Here is a 10,574-nt window from a genome sequence, read left to right on the forward strand (position 1 = left end):
CATGAGTCACTCTCCGGCCTTCCTCAAAAACATGAATCACGAATCACCAAAATCCAAGGGAAACACGTGACTCAAAAGTTTCTTTGGGACCTAAAGGGTCTGAGGAGCTGGGGGAAAGGTGTCGGGAACCCAAGGTCTCCCCACCAGCAAGTGCAACCCCCCCGGGCAAGGCACGAGGGCTGCCACAGGGCAAACAGAACCTCCAGGTGGAGCCCCAGAGACGCCAGCAGCGGCCTCAGAACCTCACACACCTGGCCCGTGTGTGTGCTCATGGGCTGTCTCACCCGGTCCTGGTGTGGGCCAGTCATCTTGCGGTACACTGGGCCATCAGCAGGGAGCGGGACTGGCCGCGGCTCCGCCCTCACAGAGCTTGCGGTCTAGTGGAAGTTTCTGATGTGACAGGAACCCCATTTCCATTCCTCTCCTGGCTGGGAAAATGTGGGCAAATCATTTAACCTCACTGAGCCTCAGCTTCCCCTTTCTGAGGTCTACTCAGAGAGCTGTTATAAGGATTGTGAGAAAGAGCTAATACACATCAAGTGCCTCACACGGGGCCTGGCACGTCATGACTGCTCAGCAAACATCAACCATTTTGCCAGAAGAAGAGGGATCTGTGACATCCTGCCAAAACCATGGGGCCCTCTACTCATCCCTACTGACTCTTCCGGCTGTGTCTAGACAACATGGAATCTGGGCAGCTGACACTCAGACTGGGGAGGAGCCCTGTCCTGGGTCCCCTGCCCGGGACTCCTGGCCCCCTGGACTGTCACCCTGTCCTGGGTCCTGGGACTCCTCGCCCCCCCTGGAGTGTCAGCAGTAGCTTCAGGTCATCCCTTCCGACAAGGGTAGAACAATTTCTTCCTTTACGCCCTCTCTTCTGCAGTCTTTTGACCACTAAGTCCTGACCACGTTCTCTGCCTACAGCCCTCACCTCTCTCCAAAGAGACAAAGGTTGTGACAAGCAGCTTTGTCCTCGTGGCCCTGGGTCATCACAACTACCCTTGTCTACTCTCCCCCAGAACAAGGTCCAAGGTCCAAGACTCGAGTCTTCTCCTTGACGCTCATGCGGGACGCCCCTGCTTTCCGACAAACTTCTCTGTCAGACTTTCCAGTCTTCAGTCAGGCTGGAAACATCACCTCCCAAGCTGCCACCTCCAGGGCAGACGCTGTGTGCTGAGTGCCCAACTGGGGCAAGGAGGGGAGGGATTCACGCACACTGGACCGTGGGAGGGGGGAACCCAATATGGGCATAGAATCCGCACTTTTGGTCCGCATTTACTGAAACCTGCGTCTGCAGGATCATCCACCTCAGGGCAAACTCAGACACAGGGAGGTCAAGGGCCCAAGGTCAACATGCAGTGAGTGAGGGTAGTTAGGTCTAACCCAGGTTGGAAGGAGATAACGGGGTAGTAGGCCCATCGGTGGAAGGGCTGTGGTGTAGACAGCAAAATCATCAAGGCCGTGGTACCTCCTTCCCACACTCCTATTACCCACCTCCAAGACTGGCCTCCGACTTGGGAAGCAGCTTTACTGACAGCAAATTCCCATCGCTCAGGCCTTTCTCAAGCACCCCCAGGAGGGGTGAATCTATACACCCCCACCCAACACAAGACAAAGAACTCTGTGAAAGGCCAGGGTCTCTGCAGGTGATGGCAGAACTGCCCCGACTGAAGGAGACTGTCCCTTTAAGGGCCACCAAAGAACAGCATGGAAACCTCAGCTCAGAGGAAATGCAGCAAAACGGTCTTGTGTAGTGTAGGAAAGGGGTACCCAGATACCCTAAGGCTCAGTCCAGTTCTGTCCTTGACCTGCTACTCAGAGCAGCCACCTTCACAATGAGATCCCCGTACAGTGGGTGACACAATGCCCTTGCACACTTGCACAGGAGGCTGTAAGAAGCTCCCACCAGGACACCCGCCCACTGCCATGACTGTCTGCCACTAACTTCCCAGGACAAAGAGCCTTGCTTCTGCGCCAAGCACACCAAGAGGGTGGGGCTCTCCATCACTCCTGTCTCCTTTAATGCCAGAATCGACAGGGGCCCAGGAAGTGACAAATGTGTCATGGTAGGGGCCAATTACACATGCTAATAACAAGTCCGTGCCGGGGCCCAGAGTCACCCAGATGGTAGAGGGGGATTTATGGCCCAAACCTGATTTCCCAGAATCCAATGAAGGCAGGAACAGAGAGAGACAGAATCTGACACAACTCTCTTCCAGGTCTCACTGGGAGCCAGCGTATTTTTGGAGGGCTTTGGCTTCGCCTGCTTGCTGTACTTTATTGCTGGCAGAGAGACGGGAAATTTATTACTTTACAAATCATACCATTCGCAGCATAAATGAACTGTCTGGCTGCAGCACGCTCGAGCCCAGATGATTTGCGGAACGTCTAATGGTAAGTGGAGTTATGCTATCTGCTTACGGCCTCCGAGACAAAAGCCAACCGTAACGCAGAGCATCTGCACAGTGTAACTCGAGGCCAGCAAATTGGCCGCGACTCGTAAATGTTGGCTCAGCAGCATTACATAACTCGGCGTGCTCGGCTGGGGACTCCGAAAAACGTGGGGGCAGCCCCTGGGTGCGACGAGCCGACCCTGACCGGGCTGTGGATGACAAGCAGGGCACCACGGGATCTCCGGGCCCCAAGGTCAGGGCTGGGTAGGGCACCACAGCCTGGCCAGTCCTGAGGCCTGCTAGCAATCAAGAGGCTGGGTGGGCTCCTGGGCCTGCCTGGTAAACAGGGAGCTTGCTATGGTCCTTCTCCTCCAAATCCTACAAACCTAGACTGGGAGGATGATCATGAAATCATTGTAGCCCCAACAAAGGCACAGGAGCCAGGCAGCAGCCATAGCCCATGAGGCTACCTTCCTGTGGCTGGCCCAAGTGGCAAGCAGAAAGCACTCATGACATGACCATCCCCACCAACAGGCTGAGCCCAGGGCCTGAGACATTGGACATCACTAAGAGGGAGGTGACAGCACACCATTGATGGAGGCAACCTGCAAGTCACTCGGTCTCTTGGTAATGCAGGCTGAGTGGTAGTGCCGGGATTCAGATCCAGGCTGTTGTAAGTTTGTTCTCACCTATCTACACTGAGCACAGGAACTTAATGATCATTATTTCCACAAAGCCTTCAAAACAACTCATGAGGTACGAATGTCAACATCCCCATTTTACAGGTAAGCAAAATGGGGCACAGGAGAGTCATGTCCCTTAACCAAGGTCATATACTTAGTGAGTGCAAGAGCCAGGATTCAAGCTCAGGATCCCCTGGTTCTCAAGTTTCTGTTTTTCCCATGGCACCTGCCTCCCAGGATCTAAGGTGTCATTCTATGCCTTCCCACCACCTCACGTTGTGCTGTTTGATACTGTATCGGTGACTATTTTCTACCTGTCCAGCAACGGGTTGAAAAAAGGCCCCCAGAAAAGGAGGTCCAGGCCTGGCTTCTGGGAACTCACAGTTGGATTATTCCCAAGTGTGAGCCCCAAGAGGGATAGGGTGGAAGCTCTCCATGAGATGTGGGAGTGTGAGGTGATCAGGGAAACCTTTTGGATCAGGGGGTCTTTGAGTCGCCCAAGGTTTGCTGTGGCCCAGGAAGAGCAGCAGAGACCCTATTTCAAACAAACATGGTGCCTGTCTCCAACTCAGGGACTTGGGTGACCTTTGAATGGTAGGAGAGGGACCCAGCAGAGATGGCCCATTTGCAGATGGGCCAAAGGGCCCTGCCTGAATTCCGAGACAATCCTCATCTCAGGCTTAGAATGTAACACCAGGTAAAATTCAACACCTACTGATTCTCAACCATGTCAAAGTCTTTAGCCAAAAAGAAAACAAAAATGCTGTCTCAATAGTTCATTTAAAAATAGGCAATGGCATTTGAAAACACTTTGATCTTCAAAAATAACAAAGCTATCTTGTTACCATAGAGAATTTTTACTGTGCCACTTGGCAGTCAAAATAAAACGCTGTTTACTGAAGACTCAGCTAAAAATAGCCTAACTGTTGCTCATAAGCCTTAGAAGACAAACGCTTGGCCCGACCATATCATTCTCTTATGCTCTCACACACCTCATGCGTTCATTCATCTACCTACTCATTCAGTGAGGCTCACATCTCCGATCCCAGTCAAAGACTAACAGAAAAGGTCATGGGGATTTCTGGTTCCTTCCATGTCACCTGCAGAATACAGATTAAGCCCCATGATCTCTAGAGAAACTTAAATTTAGTTAATGGACTTTTTAATAGCATGTAAACATCGCCCTCCATCAGGAAGCCTATTAGCTTCATAAATAGTACACATGCGTCCACATGGAACACGGGCTGCAGGAAGGTGACAGTGTCCAGAGTTAGCACCTGCACCCTCACTGTTTCCGGGAGTCCCACCAAGGGCATTGGCGTGTCTCTGTCAGAACCCTTCTGGCAGATAACTAATACGTCATGCTCAGGAGAGGCTGTGGCAACGTTCATCACTGGCTCTTATCCTGTTGGAAAACTCCCAAAAGCCAGGATATGTGGCCCTGACCTAGACAGGAAGCCCAGCAGGAACACACTCTGGTCATGGACCTAAGCCGCCTGGAGCTATGATGGCCGCCAAAGGAGCACAAAACTGAAGGAGTTTCTTTATCCCTATGGGCATGCCCTCCAGGAAGTGCTCAGGGTTCCCTGAGCCCTGGGGAGCTCTTTTGGAAGAATGAGGGGAGAGGTAAAAAATATTCCTGGACTCAAATCTAAGTGCTCTTCCAAGCCAGGTGCCAGCCCAGCAGAAGGAAGTGCACACACACACAACGCAGCCCCCGTGCAGTCAGCTGGCGTACCCTCTTCTGGGTGACAACCTCCCAGGAACATGCCTATGGTACCAGCAGCCGACAGGAGAGTAACCAGGGAGGACAAAGATTCTGAGGACCACTCTGAGTTCCTCTGATGAAACAAAGCAAGGCCATTTGCTCTACATCTCCCTGGAGGAGATGCTTCTGCCAAGGTGCTGTTTCCCAGAAGATTCTATCTCAACACACAGAGACTCACTGGGCTGGGCTGGGCAGGGCCGTGACCTGCCTGCCCCACCCCTGGCCCGATGACAGCCATCTTTTGTACTGTCTGCCCCTGAGGTAACACTCCATAGTGCTACCACTGACCTATGAGTCGGGTCAATCTGATTCCTTGCCTTGGAACTCAGAAGCGAGCAAGTTCTAAGATATCTACAGGTGCAGCAGCAGAGTCTGCTGAAAAATATAAACATTTCCTAAAACTGAGAAGTTCGAAGTTGAGGAAGTTGCCCCAGGTTGAGAAGACAGAAGCTAGGGTGAGGGGGCAGAGGGGAGGGTGAGAGCCCAGGTACAGAGAGGCCAACAGAGGGGAGTAGTTGAACCACAATCTCCTACCCCTGGGGCCCAGAGTCATGTGATCCAGAACTTGCCTCCAATTGCCTGAGCTGAGTTGGGAGCTTACTTCCAGGCCACAAATGCAATGAAACTCATGGAGATTCCATCAAAGTTGTCTCCACAGATGTCCTTGAACCCCTAGCAGCCACCAGCAGGGAATGAAGTGGGTGGAGCATAGTTTAGGTCTCTGGAATGGGGCCCAGCACTGTGACCCCCCGGGGTGCTGTGGCAATGCAGATGTGTAGAGCCTCCCAAGGCTACTGACTGGGTATGTCTGGGGTGAGGCTGTATAGCAACAGTGTTACAAAGCCTTCAGGTGTCAGGATGCTGGGCCAGGTTTAGAAACCACTAGGTTGGGTCACATACCCCTTCCCTCAAGAAAACTGAAACCCCGGAATTCATATGGCAGGAGACAGGGTTTGAGGAGCAGTGTTGCTTTTTGGGAAGTTCCACATCAGTCTAGCAAAACCTGTTCTCCTCTCTCGGGCTTATGAATGCAACCCCACCTCCTCCAAGAAGCCCATCCTTCTTGTAGGAACTCTTTCCTGAGCCCCACCTTTCCCACACCCTGACACCCAAGGTTCCCTGTGGTTTTCAGCCTACACCACACAGGAAATGCTTGTCCCGGCACAGCCCACGGCCTACTGGATAGGGCTGTATCCTCCAAGATGCAGAGCCATCTCTGGACTTCCCCTGAGCTCCCACTAGAGGCTCAGGCTCAGATGTGGCTATGTGGGTGGGGCTTGTAGCAGGAAAGAAATCAACTCTTCTTGACCTTTTGGATCTGTGGTGACCCCTGGGCCGGGCATTCTGATGGAGGGAGGCAGGCCCAGCCCATCTTCACAGGCAGCAACAAGACATAGGGGAGAATGGAGCTGGGGCCCATGACTCAGCCCAGGGCCCAGGATCATTTTGGCAAAACCTTTATACCTCCTCTTAGTAATAGTACTCAGACGGGTAGGTGTGGGAGAGGCAGGAGTTTCGGGGAGAGGAGAAGAAAGGAAACCTTCTGAAACGCCTTGCAACTCAGGCGAGAGGCTGGCTCCCTCAAAGCCGGGCCCGGGTGCCAGCTACTACTCTGGTCTGCCACGGTTCTGAGCAATCGGGTGCAGCTGGAAGCGTGCAGGCGTGGAGAAGGCCCCACCACGCAAAATGTGCATTTGATCAAGGTTGAAAACATGGTGTAACATGAGTTCTCCTGATCTATTGGATTTCTGGAAAGAGCCCTGAACTCCTCACTCAAGTTCAACCTCAGGTCTCGGGAAAAACGAGTTTGTTAATTCAAGCAATTCCCCGGTGGTTAGTAGTTTATACCACATGCTTTGAAACAATGTGGCCTGAGTCAGGGGAGAAGTTGAATGGCTTCCTAGGGGAGGGCCAAAGCCTATCTGTTAACCTCAACAGGTTGGGCAGCCTCCTGCTCTGGATGGCCCAGCTTTCCGCCAGCACCCTCAAGAGGTTCGGGGGAGGGCTCCAGCTCCAGAGCTCACACATCCACATGCAGCAGCCCCCTCTCGTCAGAGAACAGCCAGCCTCCCTGATCCCCAACCTTGCAGGCCAGAGAGCTGCCATCTGCCTTCACTTGCCTCAAGAGGCCCGCGCCTCCCGCGGGCACTGGGGTCCACGAGGACCATGGCCATGACCATCCCGCCAAGCCAACCAAGCCATCCTACTCGTGCTGGCCAATGTGGATGAGAGCCACGCTCAGCCCCACTTGTGGGTCGGTCTCAGGCAAGGGGAGGCTATGGGGAGGATCCTTTTAAGAGAAGGTTACTGTGAGACCTCCAAGCCACTTGATAAATTCCATTCCTTCATGCAGTGAATATTTATCAGGCATCCATTACCTGCCAATCTCAAGGTTCTAAAACCCAGGACACACCTCCCAAGTGTGGACGTGTGAGAATGTGTAAAAGCAACGATCAGCATATATTAATAGCACCTGTCTATGTAGGACCCTCACAGGTATCAACAGTTTGAAATTCTTAATAACTCTTGAGGTAGGCACAGATGAGGCACAGGATCTTGCCCCCCCCCCCACCAGCCCCCACTCCCGACCAGCTGGTAGCCGGTATTATGGGCATTCAGACTCAGGCAGTCCAGCTCCAGAGCTTGGTCCTTAACCATGGCCTGGATCATCATCCTCGTCATCGTTACAAGGCAAGCATGCACACTCCCGCTGATCTGCCCCTTCCAGGCAAAACCAAGCACCCAGGAAGTGGTATCCTTAGGGCGAACCCAGGTTCTGTCCGAGTTCTGGCCCCAAGCTGCTGGCTCCCATCATCTGCCTCAGTGAATCTCGGACAAGATACGCCACCTCTCAGCCTCTTTTTCCCCCACTTTGACATGGAAATAATAATCACCCACAGGGTTCTTGAGATTATTACGTGAGATAATAAAGTGCTTAGCACTTTGCGGCATCTGTAAATACAGGTCTGATAAAAAAAAAATGATCTACTCTTTAAGAATTATGATTATTTTTTTAACATTTATTTATTTATTTTGGGGGGAGGGAGGGGCAGAGAGAGGCAGACAGAGGATCCAAAGCAGGCTCCGTGCTGTCAGCACAGAGCCCAATGTAGGCTCAAACTCATGAAACTGTGAGATCATGACCTGAGCCAGTCAGACGCTTAACCAACTGAGCCACTCAGGCACCCCAAGAATTATTATTAACAACATTATGATATTAATATTTTATATCTATGAAATGCCAGGGCATATAAGCCCTGAGCAGGTCCAAGTTGGGGAAAAATACTGATATCTATCACAGTGTCATATGACATTATTATTATTTCTATCTGGGTTCCCATTTCACTTTTTTTTTTTTTAATTTTTTAGTGTTTATTTATTTTTGAGAGAGAGAAAGACTATGAGTGGGGGAGGGGCAGACAGGGAGGGAGACATAGAATCCAAAGCAGGCTCCAGACTCTGAGCTGTCAGCACAGAGCCCAACATGGGGCTCGAACCCACAAACCACGAGATCATTACCTGAACCGAACTCGGACATTTAACCGACTGAGCCACCCAGGTGCCCCTCCCATTTCACTTTCCACCTAAAGGAAATATCTTTACTTTCCACCTTGATCAACTGTCCAGCGCTCCCCTTTCCTTCCCTCCTCCTCCCGCTCATGACCCCACCACAACGCCAAGCTCACACACCAGGGCCATGAGGTGTAGGTAACTGATGCTGCCACTACAAACAAGGAACAAAAAATACCGAAATACTTGCCACTTTTCAGGGGTTTGAGCATCACCACTCCCTGAGGAACTTGATATTTTTTGGCAGTGTGTTCACTTATAGCTCCTTCCAATGAGTCCAGAAAGATGGAAACGTGCAAGACATATAAGGCACCGCTGCTCAGGGGGAAAGGCACTGATAGGCCACGCCACTGAAGACCACCAGGAAAGATGGTCCGTTTCCAGATTCCTAACCTGACCAACGGCAACTGAAGACCTCAACAGAGGCCTGGACTCCTGCTGTATCTGATTTCCCACCTCCACGTGCAGACAAAGGGTGGGCACTTTTTTTTTTTTTTTAAGTTTATTTATTTTTAAGGGAGAGAGAGACAGAGCATGAGCAGGGAAGGGGCAGAGAGAGAGGGAGGGAGTCACAGAATCAGAAGCAGGCTCCAGACTCTGAGCTGTCAGCACAGAGCCTGAGGTGGGGCTTGAACTCAGAAGCTGTGAGATCATGACCTTAGCTTACATTGGATGCTCAATTGACTAAGCCACCCAGACGCCCCTAGGGTGAGCACTTTAGATCCAGTCCCATCTCAGTGGATATTCTCACCACCCCAGCAAGGAATGGGTTATTCCCTCCTGATAGCCAAGGAGCAGGCTGGGGGCCAGAGACAGTCAGGGATGTGTCCAGGGTGTCTCAGGGCTTGGGGTAGAGTTGGGGCAGAGCCAAGTCCTCTGTCCCCTGGACTCTTGGCCAGGGGAGGGACGTTGTAGCCCACACCACACATCTCAGGAAGGCTAAGCCATTCCTTGTGCTGGCTGCTGGGCCAAGAGGTCATAGCTATGCCTCACAACACCCTAGCCAAGTTTTCCATAAAATCATCCAAAGCCAACAGGAGCTCCGGGAACCATCAGTCTGTAGCTGCGGCTCCCTCCCTGGCTGTGGGAACCTCCAGCTCCCTTGGGCCTGGGCTAAGTGCATGCTCCACACATGAAGGGAAAATGTACCAAAAGCTAATCCTTCTCCCCAGACAAGGCCTGTCCCTGGGGCAGCCCACGTGGCGCTCATGGCCAATTGAGATCTTAGCAGCCAACGGCAGTGCTCAGCGAGGGACTAAACAGACACAGACAGGCTGAGCTCCCCAAGGCATCCACCCGCCACTGCCCCACAGTGCCCCAGACACCAAAGACCCACAGCTGCACCCGTGTACAAATGCCTTAATCCCAGCTCAGCTGCATGAACACACGCACCTTTCACGTCCATGGTAGCAGGCGCAAGAGGCAAGCCACAGGCGAGAAGCAGCTGGGTGTGAGGGCAAGCTGAGGGAGATGGGCCCTCCACCCCTCCCCATTTGCACAGGGCAGTGGGAGGTACATGACAGGAGCTGGGGACCGGCCCAGGCCTCTCTGCCTCTAACAGAAGCCCGTTCAGCACCTGACCCGACAGTACAGAGCACAGGGATGAGAAATGGGCCCAGTTTCCGCCCCACCAAATCCTTCAGGATGACCACTGAAGCTGCGAAAAATCAATTTTCTGCAGCTTCTTCGGAAGCCAGGATTTATTTTCTGAGTGCACGGAGCCATTGGCTCAGATGTTTTCCATCAACTCCCTCCAGGCCTCCAGGCCACCAAGCATAGCCGGCTGCCTCCCTTCTTCTTTCTCCCTTGACACTCCAACCCACAACCAGAGCTATACCTGTGACAACAGAAGGCCTCACTCAGGAAAACCAAGCCGGGTGCCAGGGGTCCATCCTCAACAACACAAGTTCACCTTTCTGGAAAAACAAACCAAAGCAGAAAGCCCTTACACATACCCATGTGGGGAGGGGTGGAGAGGGCCGCAGAGCGCTGGACCTGAGGTTCGCAGGGCAGAAATGAGAACCACTAAGTGAGGATGACAGTGCTTCTGCTTCTCAGTGTCAGCTCCCTCCTATTTCCTGAGGGCCTTCTGCTCAGGGCCTTGGGCCAGAGGTGTGTCCCCCCTCACCCATCTGAGCTGTAGGCTCTAACCCAAGAAGC

This window comes from Panthera onca, chromosome A1, assembly GCF_046562875.1.
Source record: "Panthera onca isolate mPanOnc1 chromosome A1, mPanOnc1 haplotype 2, whole genome shotgun sequence".
Classification (NCBI taxonomy): Eukaryota; Metazoa; Chordata; class Mammalia; order Carnivora; family Felidae; genus Panthera; species Panthera onca.